General features: G+C 42.4%; 2 pseudogenes; one reads left to right on the top strand and one right to left on the bottom strand.

The window, feature by feature from the left end:
- The window catches only part of LOC109678447 (myomegalin-like), a 51450-nt pseudogene that overhangs the window by 22475 nt on the left and 12078 nt on the right, over positions 1 to 16897 (bottom strand).
- LOC141420762 (protein yippee-like 5 pseudogene) lies at positions 15347 to 16615 on the top strand (annotated as a pseudogene).

Here is a 16897-nt window from a genome sequence, read left to right on the forward strand (position 1 = left end):
GTCCATGATCTTCAGCTGCTGTGCACTCAGGTCCAACCCAGGTTCTGGCAGACTAAGGACACTTCTTTAAGATGGTTGTTGAACTGTTTTGGGGAGAGGTGAGGGCAGCAGAAGAAAGTACTATGATTTCTTGGAGCACCTCTACCCAAGTCAGACCACACCACAAACCATACTGGAGGCAGCTACAGTGGAGACAGGAGGAGTCAAGACTGGCCCTTTCCCTGCTATCCTTGGAGCAGAGCTGTGAGTAACAATGTAGCCCCAGCAACTATGCTGGTGTGTGTGAGTGAAACATAACCCTCTCATTAACCCCAGGACACATACTATGCACATGTCAAGGACTACCAATCCACTCACAAACCCATGAATGTTAATGTAAATTAAACAGCACTTCACTATGAAGTGAGCCACACCACCCACTTCAGAGGGCTCTGTGTAGGTGAAATGGGCAATGGATCTGTAGCTGTGATTTCTTTTTGTTCTTTGACCATTGTCATCCTGAACAAAACATTTTGCCTCTGTTCACCAGAGTAAAAGACAGAAAGAAATGAAAACATTTATTTAACAATAATTGGCCAACTATTGGCCAAAACTGGTACTCACATCAAAGCCTGTTGTAGATTTCTTATTTTCTAAACTATTTTTCAAAAGCAGACACAAATTGTGAATGAGGAGGTGGTTTTGTCTAGGATGAGGTACAGATAGGCCTCTAACTGTCCACACCTTTGTTCCTGAAGGAAAGTCAAAGAGGCCACTGAGGGAGAGGGGATGAAGCTACTGTCTTACTGGCTATTGCATACCTGGAAGGGCTTGGCTGGCCTCCTTGGGGGTTTTCTGGGGAGCTGGCAAGCTGATGGTGCTGCTGTTGGATTCGGCCTTAGCCCCCTGAGAGCATTGGTGTCTAATGGTTTAGAAGACAATGCAGCCAAATGACTTGAATGATGGATGGAATCTATAAAACCCATGAATGAAAGAAAATGTTTGAAGTTCTATAGAGAACTGGAATCGTGGTCTTACATTTAACCAGAGGGACCCAGGGGCGTCAAGCTTGCTGTATGGGAAAGGTCCAAACATAAGCACTACCTGCAGTGTTCATTTTATTGCTTACAGATAGATCCTTTTGTGAGGCAAACTACCTTAGGGTGAAAGTGGAGCTCAGATCCCTGAAATCATGAAATGATTCCCAAAAACATCAAGCAAGACTGACAACATCTGTGGGTACCCACAGATACTCAGCAGATATTGATCAGGAACAAGATCATTGCAGGAGAGATGAGATGCTTCATCTTAAAAAAGGAGGTCTGTCAGACAGATTCAGTGAGCAAGAAAGGTCTGCTGCCATCTTCTCACTCCATACTACAGACCACCTCAGGTCCAGCAGCATTTTCATGCCAGTGGAGGCCAGGGTGACAAGGCAACATGTAGCATCAGTAGCAGTAGTAGAGTAAAGATCTAACCCATGGGACTGGTAGCCTGCGTTTTGTAATTGGTCTCAGAATCATATTCAGCCTGATGCACACCAAGGTGGAGTTGTAAGGCCTGCTTTCCAAGTTCTCTTCTCAGTCTAGACAGAAATGGCACCACTCAGAAAATGGAGGCTCCCTGAGTGACCAGGTGAAGCTTTCTTTTCTTCATAGTGTGTGTCCTCACTGGCTATGTCCATGTCTGAACAGCATCCAGCTCATCAGACAAAAAAGAGGTGCTTCTGGTAGAGCGATGAGACTTGGACAAGGCATGGCTACTGGGGGGTGAGAGAGACTGGGAGTCCAGCTTGGCTTGCAGTACTTTGATCACTTTCTCCTTTTCCTGAAGTTCTCTGCTGAGCCTGGTGGGGAGAAGGATGAACAACAGATAAAACCAAGGTAACCTAGACTAGCTAGTACTAAGGCCTATGAGAAAAGTCACATAGGCCAAGGGGACTATTCTGCACCACATAGTCAAAATAACTCATCTCTAATTAGAAGTAGAGGGCAGATGGAGAAAGAACAATAGCTACACAGCTACATGGTAGGCTGAGGATAAGCTGAGAACAGCAATCCCCTAAGATGCTGCAGTGTAAGGCCCCTGAACAGTTGCAGTCTGAAAACTGTATCTCCAAGACAAGCATAACAAGTAAAAGGACACATTGAGAAACATAGAACAAAGCACTGTCCCAACATCCATGACTACAAGAAGTGGAGTCTTGTCATTAACTAGATTATAGACTATGTATGTATCTGTGATGGATTAGAAATAAAAACAAAGATAATACCAAAACACTATGTCCCTCACCACAGATATGTTGAGGAGCATTTATGTTGTCTAAGGCACAATCATGCTGCCAAGAGCTCACACCAGTGTCTACAACTGACCCTGAGACAATATCTTCTTCAGCCTGATAGGCAATGACTCTCTGACAACTGGTTCCTGAGGGATCTCTCAGGGATCTGCACTGTTGGGGTCTCTTTTGCTAGGTACTATTATATGATTGTGACTTCTCCATAGAAATTGGGTAACTATTAAGCTGTCAACCCAACTCAGGAGGCCAACCTTCGAAAAGCTCACCCTCACTATTGAGCAAACAGGGGAAGAACAAAGAAGGACCCAGGGAGTTAGATAACACTTGAAACCTATTTAGTTCACTTGTAAGTCAGAATGCTTCTAGGTTACCAGACCTGGAAAATTAACTTGCCAATAGTATTTTATTAAATGTGAAGAAAAAGTGGTTTAAAACAATAGTAAAGTATATAATGAAAAAAATGATAGATCATATTCAGTTTTTTTCCTTCCCCCTGCCCATAATTTGTGAAGTTGTGGGCATCATTGACCCCTTGGACCATGTCTGATCCCTTTCCCAGATTTTCTTTTGATTACCTGAGGGCCAGTGGCTCAAGTCTAGCTTGTTCTTTCTCACTCTTAAGATCCTCTGCAAATCAAAATCAAAAAGAAACAGTGAGAAATAAAACAGGTCCCACCTTTTATACATTACTAACAAGGGGCCTCAGAGAATAGTGAGTATTCTACATATGTGTCAAGGGTAATTATTTTAAGGGCTTCAGGTTGTATCTTTTTTAAATTACTATATATTAATTATACAAAACAACAGGTTTCTTTCTTTTTTCCAGTACTGGGGTTGAACTCAGGACCTCACGTTTTATAGGCAACAGCTATACGACTTGAGTCACACCACCAGCCCAAATAATAGTTTTCTTATGACATTTTTATAGATGAATATAAGGTAATTTGATTTTATATTCCCCATGATCCATACTTGTCCCCTCTTCTTCTTGCTGATCCTTTTCCTATTCCCTAAAAGCCCTCTTCTATTTTCATGTCCCTCCTTTACTTCCCTCTCTCCCTCCCTTTCTCCCCTTCTTCCCTCCCTCCATTTCTTCATTTCTTCCCTCCCTTCCTTTCTTTTTTAGATTCCATTCATAAGAGAAAACATGCAACACCTGTTCTTAGAGAAGTGAACTGGCAGACTCAACTGAGTTCATCAGGCAGAACTTCCCTGATTTGGTAGTCACCATTGTGAATTCATATGTCCTGAATCAAGGAAAAAAGCTGAAATATCTTTTGTCTCATTAATCATGAGATACTTGACCTGCTGTCCTGCACAGACTGCCTCCCAGATACACAGCTATGTGGCCCATCACCTCTTTCATGTAGACCCTGTTCTTGTCTCTGAGGAGATGACAAATACCTGTTCCACTTCTGCACTTACCACCAATACATACGTTTTTGCCCTTAAGTCTAAGCCTGCTGTACGCCTTCAGATGTTCTCAGGAAATTCTACATAAAATGCTCAACAAATAAACAGTAATATAGCACTTAAAATGTTATAGCCACTGTCTTAACCATATCCACAAGAGCACTGTGATTTATTAATATTTGAAGTACATGCAATAAGGTAAGAAACAGAGATGATAGAAGCATAAGTCATTTGCCCAAAGCAAGTTAAAGTCACCCTCCAGACTAGAGTCTGAATCTTTCAATTCTTAGTCTAGGGTTCTTTGAGCTGATCTCCCTTTCTCCCTCTTAGCACTCAATACTATCTCCCATCACAAAGGTCACTCCCTATGTGTGATGAAGTCTCTACAGTCTTTTTGTGTGTTTTTCCATTTGGTTTAGTTTTATGAGACAGGATCTCACTATGTAGTCCATGCTGGCCTCAAACTCATGATCTTCCTACCTCAGACTCCTGAGTGTGCACCACCAAGCCTGACTTAAGTCTTTACAACTATAACCATGGCATCTCCAACCTTGTATGTTCCTCTTATAGCTCCTCACCAGCCACCCCTAATCTTGTAATGGCCATGAGATGAAGTGAAAACTAGACTCTGTAGTAGCCACCTGGGTGAGTCTGGGCCTAAAGCTGTGGGAGTGACTGGAAGCACTCTGAAGCCCCACAGCTAACTTACTGGTGCTGAGTTTGCTGGTGAGCCTCTCAGTCGGCTGACTTCTTGAGCAAGTTGTTCCTGGAAGCTCTGGCCCAGATAGTAGTCAATGTCATTGTTCCTCAGAAGGTCCTCAAAAGATTTTACTGTATCTTTTGCATGCTGGGTGAGAAGGTAACAAATACCTCTCCCTTCTCGTACTTTTTGCCATAGGTATGATAGTTCTTGGGCCTGATCCTAAATCAGGGAATCATATTTCCTAATGCAAGAAAGAGAACAGTGAGTAAGAAAGGAAAAGAGTAGATGAGCAGTTGTGGGGACTTCCTCAGAGATTTATGTGAGGATAAATCTAAGGAACTCCCTCAAGATGAATTCACACAATACATGGGAAGTATATAAGAGAAAATTCTACTCTGAGATGCCACTGTATCAAAGCATGAGAAAGCCACTATTCTTCAATATATTTTAGTCACATGTCCAAAGCTAAATCATAAATTCTTTGAGAGCAAAGGAAATGCCTATTTTATATCTCATATAGCACCAACATAGTGTAGACTCCCAATAGATACTTGATAAATACTCAGAATCACTTGACCCTCAGTCTAAATAGGACCTTCCTTGTCCTCTATTTCAAACACCATGCATGAATTTCTTCTATACTGTGGTACCATGCACATAGCATTTTGCAAAGATAGCCATTACATGATTTCCTATTCCACACACTCTTCTGCAATATGGCTTTGACACTCCTCCATCAGTTCATAGAGGCTATTCTCCACTCTTCCATAAATCTGAGAAGGCTATGTGCCTAGTTTGACCAAGGTCATATTATGGAAGTAACACTGCAATAAGTACAGGAACAGCTCTTGAGTGTCCTGGCAACTTTCACTTGGTGCCTTAGAAACCAACTTTCATATAGAAAAGAAACTACCCTGAGACCACTATACTATGAGAAGCCAGAGCCACAAGAAAAGCCCTGGAAGACAAGAATCCACATGGAGAAAGAGAGGAGCGAAGGAGCACCAACTCACTAGACACAGACAACAAAGCCATGCCCAGTCCAGTGAGGCCTTTCAAACAATTCTAGTGATAGCTACTACCTGATGGCTTCACAAAAGAGACTCACCTGAATCCTGTCAATCTACCAAACCTTGAGAAATGGAAAAGCAGCCATATTTTGGACATGTTGTTACTTCAAAATAGATAACTAGGACAGATACTCATTAGATGTGTACCCAGTATTTTTAAATATACACTATCAACAATAATTACAGCAAAAAGCATTGAGAACTTATTACATGTCAGATACCATTCTAAGCACTTTTATTAACTTATTTAAACTTAACAGGCATCCTTTCAGTTGGGTTCTCTTATTATTGTCATTTAATAGTAAACAAATAGGCTCAGAAAGGTTAAGTATGCTGCACAACTAGTAAGTGGCAGAGCTAGGATTTAAACCCAGGCAGATTCTAGTCTGAGTCTAGTCTTATACTATCCTATGCTGTATATATTGTTTCCTTACTAATATAACCCTTAAAGGAAATCCCAGAAACTGGTATTTCCCAGACACTAGGACACCATCCAAAGCCCTGCAAGTTGCTGATATACCTGTCTTTCCTCAGACCTAACTCTATTTAAATAAATGCTCTTCTGCCATGATCTGTTCTCCTTTCTGACTGCCTAACCTTCCCTATCCCAGGCACAAACTTAGACATCATCAATCAAGGAAGGACCAAAACAATGCCCTCCTTACCCAGGCCACGAGGCTGATCTCAATTCCTCAGCCAGCTTCCCTTCTAGTCCGGTTTTTGGGAGCTGGGCCTCCAGCTAGGATACTCTCTGGATGAGACTCTCCAGATCTTTTTTAGCCTGAAACCCTGGGGGATAAAAAGCCTCAGTGCCATCTGACAGCCACCCCTCATTCTCGTCAGTGACACTGTGAGGTGAAGACCCCTCAAGGGTGTCAACAGCTCTTAGCTTCCAAGGTCTTTCCAGGCTCGATGAGTAACCACTTGTAGCTGAGAGGGATTGGACATGGCTCTTGAGGTTCTGAATAACCTTGTTGGCATTCTGCAACTGGGCTTTCAGATCCTGATGTCCTTTCATAGGACAGAGATATTTTCTGACTTTCCATATGCCTGGGACTCTTCCTGCTTCCCTAGTTTGCTCTCAAAGGCTTCTTCCCAGAAGGGCTGGCCAGGTGCTGAGCCCAGGAGCCCCTGCTCAGAGCACATCTGTTCTGTGGCCCTTAGGCTGTCATGTTCTTCACACTGAAAGAGACAAAGACATTTTCCTGGAGAAAAGTGGAACATGCTGCTATGACCATTCCCTTTGAAGGGAACAGGTTGGTCAGAAGAACACATACAGGAGCAAGTGTTGAAGTAGTTCTTTCTTCAGCCCTGACTCTACACTGGGCATTCAAATGCAGTATTCCTTATTGTCCCAATAGCCCTGCACATTAGGTGTGGTCAACCTTCCATTTTACTGACTGGGAAGATCAAGAGTCAAAGAGAGCTAACCTAGCTAGTTAGATCACTTAGACTAACACTTGGCAGAGCCAGAATTCAAATCCTCCAATGAACTGTGTGCTTTCCACATGAGTTGATGCCTCTTAAGTGTGACAGTAATACAGACCTTATATATATTTTAAGCAACAACAAGAACTGTAGAACAAACTGCTCCTGCATGCTGAAAGTTTAATGCTGTTAAATACTTCCATGGTTTAAAAATATTGGGTTACAACCATGTGAAAAATAGGCCTAGGAAAATAAGACCTCACAGAAATGTACCAGCATGTTAACAATAGCAGTTTTAGGGCAGTGGACTGAATGAGAACTAAGCATTTTACTAGATACCACACCCTGTTTTAAAGTGTTTATAGGAATGTATTCACTTAATTGACATTAATATCTGGTGGGTTACTACCATTTTATCAGATGAAGAAACTGAGGCACAGAGAGGTTTTAAACAAGGATTTGATCCAACTAATTTGGCCACAGGATCCCTGCTCTCAACTGTCACACTACACTGCCTCCAGGGTGAGAGAGATGGTGAATCTCCTCCTCTCGGTTTCAATTCATTAGGTCCTTGTGCTTATAGCACTTGGTTCATGCAAATTTTTTTTACCTCATGCTTTACATGTATTCCAAAGCTCATATGGTCTCTTCCCTAATATGTATGCTTCAATATTTTTGTCTATAATTATCAGTTTGGATAGAACTATAATTAATGGCAGTATGCTAAAAGCAAATTATAGAAGTTCAAGCTCACATTTGGACTCATTTGGGACAAGAGTTCTCCAAACTTTCTGTCCTTCTCTGGTGTTATGTCCCCTTCAGTCATCCCTCCTGATCCACTACTCATCCAGTGTGGGAGTAGCATACACAGCCCAAATGTGATGGCTGACTCCAGGGAGGGAGAGCAAGCCTCATATCCTGAGCTCTTACATACCAGGGCTGGTGGTCTCTTCATGCTCAGCTTCATTATCACTTTGGCCATAAGTTTCATAGCCCAGGTCCTGGAGGTCCACCTGCACCTGCTTGCTGTCCTGCTTCACCAGGGATTCACCTGCTCAGGAAGAGATGGTGAGTGTTACAGTGTTTGATTTTCCATATGTCCTTCAACCTTAGAGGTACACATGCTGTCTTTTGGGTGCAGGAAGGTCAGAGTGATGCTTCTCTAGACTTTCTCCAGTCAGGAGGACTGACCCCCCACTAGCATGAGCCTGTTTTCACCATGAGGATCTTAGTTCTGATAACCTAGGCTTAGCTGGGCACAGATACCTATAACTTGGGGATCATATACTGTCATCTCTGGAAGCCCCAGTGAGATTAGCAAGGCCCTTACCCACAAGGGCTCAATAAGCATTTGAATGGAACTGAGCTGATTTAGAGTCCCAAGATACCTGGCCCAGTACTGTCCAGTCACTTACTGGCCACATGTGACTATTTATATTAAATTAATTAAAATTAAATAACACTTAACATTTCAAGTTTCACTGGCCACATGTGATACAGACACAGAACATTTCTCATCAACAAAAAAGTTCCATTGGACAGTGCTGACTCTAGACCAATAATGAAATTATGTCTTTGAAGATTCTTGTGGTGCAAAGAGGAGGAGAGAGATGGTTATGTTGAGAGAGGCTGGGCAGTTTGCTGAATGTACAAGACATTAGCAAATCCAAACTTTCCCCCAATTCCTCTTTATACTCTGACTGCAAAACCTTGCTTTCTTCTTTACTCCTCTCTGTTCTCTGCAAATTCAAGTAAAATATTCACTTCCACACTTCTAGGACTATAGTCAGATCTAATTGTTCTGATGTTGGGGAACAAAAGTAAAACCTGCAGAACATATAGTTTCTCAGGGAGAAGAAAGACACCCTGGTGTGGTGAGCTTCTCCTGGAGATCTTGATAGTGCTGTCTGCATTGAGCCAGCTGGTAGCACAGGTGCTTGGTAGATCCCAGAAGGCTCAATTCTGACTGAGGCCCAGGGTCCTGGGATTGGTTATCCAGCTGTGATTGGGGCCAATAAAGGGATCAGAACAGTCTAAGGTCACACCCCACATGAGGACAGCCACTTCCCCCTCTGAACTCCATGGATTGTATTCAGGTGTTTGTCATAGCACTTAGCATGCCATTGGTGGCTCCTGGCCTTCCAGAGAGAGCTGAGATGATGTTTTATTCATCCCTGTACCACTGATCCTCAGCAAATGCTTGTCCAGTGGTTAAAGGGAAGAGGTAGAACCCTCTACTTGGCTCTCCCTGCACTCCTGTCCTTCAGAATTCTCTGTAATCTCAGTTCACTGAATGCTCAGCAAAATTCCTTGCCCCAAGAGGACCCCAGTAACCCCTTCTGAGTCCCAGAAACAGACACCAACACCTGTGATGAGCTGTGATGACAAAAGTAGTGCTAAGGAAGAGACATCATTATACATCACTTGTCTAGGTTGTCTCAAGACCCAATGGATGTCAATATTGTGGCATTTACATCCTATTAAAATGATCTGGTATTTCACAATTTTTCCCCATCAGATTGAGTATGTTAAGGACAGAGATGAGGTTGTAGTACCCACTTCCAATGCACAGTATATTATCTGGAAAACAGATAATCTTGTAAAAGCCTTTCTGAGTCCATAATGATGCCTTTATTATCACCATAGCACTGCTTGCTGTGCAAAGGTGCCCTTCCCTCAGTATCCCCTGACCCACAAGGCAGAGCTTCCTGAGGTCAACACTAAAATCTCCAGCCCTTCACTAAGTGCTTCTTATGCCACCCACACCCTTACTTACTTTGTGTGTATCCACTGTGAGGCCCACCCCAAAGTCAAGGCTCTGGGGGCTGGGGCAAGGTCTCGTGGTCACAGCCTCCTCTTCTTGGTGTTGGTGTTTCCCAGGAGAACAACCCAGACCTGTGTTCATTCTGTCAATCTCCCTGGCCAGGTGCACAAGGAGCTCTGGAGTAAGTTTGCTATTCTCTTCCTTGCTGCTCACTAAAAGCTGCTCCTTGAGGAGGGTGATGATGTTGTGAGCACTCTTCAGTTTTCCCTGGAGTTTTGTGAACTCAGCTTGAAGGCCACTCTCATTCAGACCCCCTTTGGTGATCACAGTCTCCACCATAACCTCGCCCTTCTCCTTGTCTTCCTCAATCTCCCATCCATCAGACAGTGCTTCTCCCATCTGCTCTTTCAGTTCTGCATTCTCAAGACAAAGGCTCAGCATGGTGTTCCTTCAGGGAACATACAATTAGGAACCAGGTCTAGTCTGGACCACACTTCTGAACAATCCCTCTCATCTCACCTCAGTCCATGATAGAATCAGAGACATCCCAGAGCACAAAGCAACCTTATTTTATATGTACCCCTGAACACCTGGAGAATCAAGGCCAGCAGTCATGGTGAACTTGCATCTCGCCACATAGTCCAGTTTAATGCCTGACTCTCCTTTAAAAGATGAACATTTTCTCTCAGAATGGGGAGGACAGAGGTTTGAGAGTTTGGCTCTTCCTGTCTTCCTATTTGATGAATAACAAACCTTATTTCCTTTTCCTCAAAACTCTGCTCTCATGATTTGTAAGTTGTGAATTGGCATTGAGACCAGGGAACCAGTTTTCTAGTAACACCCAGGATATCAGAAATTAGAAAGAGTTGGGAGAGCCCTTTAAGCTGGTTCTATCACCTTTGGCCTTTAAAGGCCCAAACAAAAGACAAAAAATATCTCATTTGTTTGTTCTGTTCTTGTGCATTGTATGTAACATGGCTTTAGATTCCATCTGAAAACCATTTGGAAAAATCACATGGTCACAGAATCAGCAGAAGGGAGTGGAGAAATGCTGCCACCATGGCAGGTTCTGCCATGCCTCCTCCAGTGGCCCAACCCCACAGTAGCCATCTCTGCCATGATGGCACTAGGGGTTCTGTGCTATCTTGTTACCCCTTAGGGAAAATTATAATTAATCTGTGGCTAAAATGTCTATCTGAAAATACTGTAAATCAATACACTGATATATATGTGTTATTTTTGTAAATATGTAAAAGCTGCTGTCTCTTCCAAAAACAACTGGTTGTCTTATCTCAATCAGGTCTAACTAAATTACATATTATTCAAAAATTAACTCTCAGACTGGAACTAAAAATAAATTGACAATTTTAAAACTCAAGTTGTTATTTTGACAGCTTAATTGGGGGCTTATCCTTAAAGTTTGATTATTTATTTTATCAAAAATTTTTGTAAGTTCAAAACTTTATAAAAATTATTTCAAAATACAAACTTTAAAAAAAATCTACAAATAGGTCTTTCAGTTGCTAAGCTGTTTTTCAATATTTTAACTATAGCTATTCTAGTCTTTTGTCATTAAACTTTTGGTCCATCTGGAACATTTATAATCAAACCCACTAAAAATACTCTAGGAAGTGCTTATCTGTCAAATGAGTTAGGTTTTTAATTACTTTTGTTGTGTTTTGTTTTGTATTTTATTCTGCAAAGTATAGCTTCTACCAATAACAGCTTGAAAAACATTTTTTTGAGATACTAGGATGTAATCTATAAAACAGATGAAATTAAGCCTAATCGTCGCCCCACAACATAAAGTTTGACTCCTATACCTGATTTATTGCATGAGTTTCATATAAATTTTCACTTTGGAGGGGCCAAAAAAATAAATCCATGCCTTGAAATCTGGAATGCAGAAGTAAAAACGGAGATATTCCCACATGCTTGAAATTCAAACTATGATCCAAGGAAGAGGCAATAAATCAGTAAAGTTCACAAAAAAAGAGACAGCCAATTGACTGAGGTATAAAACTTATTCTCAGCCCTAGCTCAGCCACTATGCTCATTTGTCCTGCCATTCTATCCACTTTTAATGGTGTCTTAATATATGTTTACTTTCCCCTACTAAGTAAATTCTTTTACCAACTTGTGACTCCTCAAATCTATGACACTCTGTACATTTTTATGCAGGCTCTACAGGTGATTTTTAGCTGCACAGAACTAAGAATGCTAAGCTAAAAAAGGGAAAGAGAATGAGCAATTCATAATCTCAGGGATTCGCAGTCAGCTATGCATGTAAGCTGGATTTCTCAGAATCCTGAAGACTTGGAGCTTCCAGAATAACCTGTCTGGTGTGATTTAGAGACATTAGGCACAGAACTCAGATAGACTGTCTATCTCCCTTCTTAATGGAGAAAAAGGAGGCAGGTATGTTACTAAAACTAGGATGTAGGAGGGAGAGAAAGAGGAAAAGTATATTTAATATTATATTACAACTTGGTGTTTCAGGGTAAACCCTGATGTTTTCATAGTAGAAACTAAAAAAGAAAATCTCCACAAAATTTTCTTGGAAGGAGGGGCTGGATTCTGTGTTACACAACATCAATATGTCTTTTTTTTATATTTTTTATTATTTTATTTTATTATTCATATGTGCATACAAGGCTTGGGTAATTTCTCCCCCCTGCCCCCACCCCCTCCCTTATCACTCACTCTGCCCCCTCCCTCTCCCCTACCCCCTCAATACCCAGCAGAAACTATTTTGCCCTTATTTCTAATTTTGTTGTAGAGAGAGTATAAGCCATAATAGGAAGGAACAAGGGTTTTTGCTCATTGAGATATGGATAGCTATACAGGGAGTTGACTCACATTAATTTCCTATGCGTGTGTATTACCTTCTAGGTTAATTCTTTTTGGTCTATCCTTTTCTCTAGTTCCTGGTCCCCTTTTCCTATTGGCCTCAGTTGCTTTTAAGGTATCTGCTTTAGTTTTTCTGCGTTAAGGGCAACAAATGCTAGCTAATTTTTTAGGTGTCTTACCTATCCTCACCCCTCCCTTGTGTGCTCTCGCTTTTATCATGTGCTCAAAGTCCAATCCCATTGGCCCATCTCACTTTCATTCCCAGACACTCTGCCATGTGCTTATTATCTTAACTCTCACATTTTCATGTTATGAGCCAACTTCTGATGGCATGCTTAGTGTTATGATGTTATGAAAGAATCAAAGAAAAAGGGTGTCTTATCAAACTGCAGTTTTACCTGCATCCACTCCTTTTAGGACCATGAAAAAGCTTTCAAGATTCTATATAGTTCTGCATAGCTTCTGCTGAGAAAATTATTTATCTGAACAGATGCTGGTCTTGGAACAGAAGTAGTAGAAAGCTACTCTCTGCAGTCAAGTTCCTTCATGGTGTTCTTTTGTCTCAAATGGCAACATCTCTTTAGTAGCTTAGAGGACCATCCAGCATGAACACTAGAAAGCAACTTTCCTAAATTATGACTGAAATTACTTTTCAGGGTATGCAATCCCAACAGGATTTTTGGAAAGTTTCTACTTTTCCCAAAGGATGGTTATTCAAAAAACTAGTCACCTAAACTAACCAGGACATGTATAAATTAGGACTGTCCTACACGGATCAGAAAATATGCCCATTATATCTATTCTGTAGTGTTATAATTCTGTAATGTCAAGGAATTCTTCCTGCTTATGGGCTCTTTTCCTCAAGTAACACAAGAAGCAGACCTTTATAAGAACATTTAAAGAGATAGCACCACCCACCCACCATAGTATTAGGATCCTCAAATCTCTCCTGCTTTCTACTGCTCTCCTGCAGCAGGAACAGCAAGAAAGGACTTTAAAGGTAAAGTAGCCCATTTTACTTTTCTGGGGAAAGGGCAAGCCTGTTTCTTTATTCTCATTTCTTTCAGAGGAAAAAAATTCAAGCTTTTTCTTCTTCCTTCCTTTAGTTAAATAAATACTCATTCCACAGAGCCTTACTTTGGCTTGGAATTTTAATACAATGATAAATAGAATAATTCTCCTACAAAGGAAAAGAAAAAAGGTAAGAGCTTCCCCTACTTCTTTTTTCATACATCATTTAAGAACAAAACCAAACAGTTTCTGTTGGCCACTTATACTTTTATTGGATTAGTAACAATTTTTGTCTCAATTAAAGTAGGCGAATGTTTAACACATATATAAAAAACCACACTCCCTACTTCAGCATAAATATTAACAGCACAGTTCTATTAAGAAATGAACTTCCACAGAAAAATATACAGCTTAATTTGGTGGGGAAAGTCCTGAACATAATTTGACGCCATGTTTCTGACCATTTAACATACCACTTCTTTCTTCCTTTGAACTTATTATGTATCACTTTAGCTTTTCTCAACAGCTCACAAAATTTTAAGTGATGAAAGCAAGTAAAGTTGCTTTTATTATTAAACTAATTCTACTTTATGGATGTAGATAGAAATTAATGATTTATAACATATGTGTATATGTACATGCCACTGAAGTTTACAGATTGAGAAGTCAAGATCAGAGCAATGACTTTGGTAAGTGCAAAACAGCAGCAACGCACACTCACATTCTACACTAAAGACAAGTCACCAAGCATTTGCTACACAATTAGGAGTCCTTTTGGGACAAGGAAGCCAACTTGTTTCATGAATTTAAAACTCCTACTCTTCATACTACTTTAGATCAAACATTTTTCTGATGTTGTTGAACTTTCTACTTTATCCTCCCAGCATCAGCAAGAGGAACACAGTATAATAAAATTTATTTCTGGGGTTTGACTTTAAATAACAAAAAAGGGAAAATAACACACAAATAATGAGTATAGGAGAGGCCCAGGGCAGGGGCCCAGGCAGGAAGTGCCTCTTCCTCGCCGCGCTCCTCCGTGGGGTCCCAGTGAGGCCGCCCTAGGCCTGGGGCTGCGGACCGACGGCCTGGCAGCTAGCTCCTCTTTGTGAGGCTCCAGCTTTGCGGCCGCCATTGGCTCGACCCCGCCGCGCACAGCCAGGCGACCCGCACAACAGCCGCCACCCCGCCGCTCCCTGGGCCGGCCTGCCGCCCTCCTTGGTGCCTAGCGTCGTGCCCTCCCGCAGAGGCCGCACACGCCGCGACACCGGGACGCCCGTCGGAGGACAGTTTTGTCCTGCGACTCACCCTCCCTCCCCTCTCACTGCCTGGGTCGCCCCGCCCCCACCGCCGTCCCCGCCTGTGCGTCGGGGGCGCGCTCGGGTCGGCCAGCAGGCCTGCGCTCCGGGGCCGCCCTACCACCTCGCCGGACGCGGAGTCCCTGGCCTTGGGGACTCCCAAGTTAATTGGGAGATGTCCTGGCCTTGGGGGACCCCGCCGCAGCCCGGCCCCACAGGCACTGCCAGGCGGGGTCAATGCCTGCCTCTGTCCTGCAGGATGAACGTCCATCACTCCTGCCCTGCTGATCCCAGGGCGTGGGGGAGACGGATGTGCAGCTGGCCAGTGCTGCAGGCCCGGGAGCCCGCGCCCGCCCAGCTGTTTGGCCCGAGTTTGTTGCGACGGAAAAGGCCCCGCTGCCGCCGCGCTCGCTGCATGGCGCCTAGTGATTGGCCGGCGGCTGTCACGTGGTCGCGATCAGCTGGACCTGTTGCGGGCGGGGGCTACACGGGTTCCCCTGTCAGCTGCCCTGCGAGCCCACCTCGCGCCGGGTCGCGCGGCCCGCCCTTTGCCCTCTGTTGCTGGTGGGAGGGTGGCATGCCCCTGCGCCTCCTTTATTCTACACTCGCTCGTGTGCGGGTTTTTAGAACTTCAGCTATCAAAATGGGCAGAATTTTCCTTGATTGTATAGGTGGTACCCGTCTGTTTTCTTGTGCAAACTGTGATACAATACTGACTAACCGCTCAGAACTCATCTCCATTCGGTTTACAGGTGCCACTGGTAGAGCATTTCTTTTTAACAAGGTAGTTAACCTGCAGTACAGTGAAGTTCAAGATCGGGTCATGCTCACTGGCCGCCACATGGTTCGAGATGTGAGCTGCAAAAACTGCAACAGCAAACTGGGATGGAACTATGAGTTTGCCATCGAAGACCTCCAGCGTTATAAGGAAGGCCCTGTGATCCTGGAACGTGCTGTAGTTGGAGAGAGTGAGGGCTTTGAGGAGCATGTACCATCAGATAACTCTTGAAGAAAAAGAGATAAATCCATCTTTTCCCAGATTTCCTTCACTGAAAACAAAAACCTACTTACATACACTGTCACCTTAGCATCAGAGTCGGATTCATGAACTGCGGAACAAGAGGTTGTGAGAATCTAAGATGGAACCTTTCTTTTTTTAATTTTGTATTTTCCATCCAGCAGCAGTGTGTAGAGAGAATATTATGCAGATGCCGTTAATTTTTTTCCCTTGTTTACATCTTGAGGTAGAAGAGTTGTCTACAGCTACATGGTTGGCTATGTGAGGGAAAAAATTGGGGCTATTAGAGTGAAAAAGTGTATTTTATGTAAATTTTGAATGAAGAGTATGTCAAGAGCATGGTTTTTAAACTTATTTGGGCTTCATTTTAAAACTTTTTTTTAAACCCAATTATTTCACTTGATTTGCTAGCTTCAGAGAAGAGATCCGAATCTGTGCCCAGAGCTAAAGGCTCAGTGTTAGCATGGCTTGTGGTGGCCAGTGTGCCATATTCTTGTTGGAGATGAACCGTAGCACCAGAGCCCATTCTTCCTTGTCAGTCTTGACCCAAAGATGTCACCATTCCTAGATACTTGTCACCACATAATTGTTGATTAGAAAGTTTTTCTGAAATGGGGCAGAACTGCTTGGTTGTCTTTTTCCATGTAACTTAAGCATGGTAATATAAATAAAAGTAATAGTTGGATGTTTTTGGTCCTGTGTTGCTTTAAAAACACCTTATAAAAAAGCAGGGTATTTGATAAAGTAATTTTCATAGTAGTAGTTGTGCTTTTTTCTTAAACTAAATTGACAGTATATTGTGTAAATGAAAGCATGTTTAAATACACAGTATTTCATTTAGAAAACAGAATGTCAGTGTGCATCCATACAGAAAGTATTTGATCTGCACCTGTTTTTAAAGGAGGGGGAAATGAAGCAGCTTATTGAAAAACACTGCTTTACAAGACATTTCAACCTTTTCTCTTGGTTTTGCACTAGATTTCTCATTAGCATTATTTTTTCAGCTCTTCCTTAGAAGTTCAGTTACTGACATCATACTACTTGGTATCCTCAAATAGGAAAGGATC

Source organism: Castor canadensis, chromosome 2 (genome assembly GCF_047511655.1).
Source record: "Castor canadensis chromosome 2, mCasCan1.hap1v2, whole genome shotgun sequence".
Classification (NCBI taxonomy): Eukaryota; Metazoa; Chordata; class Mammalia; order Rodentia; family Castoridae; genus Castor; species Castor canadensis.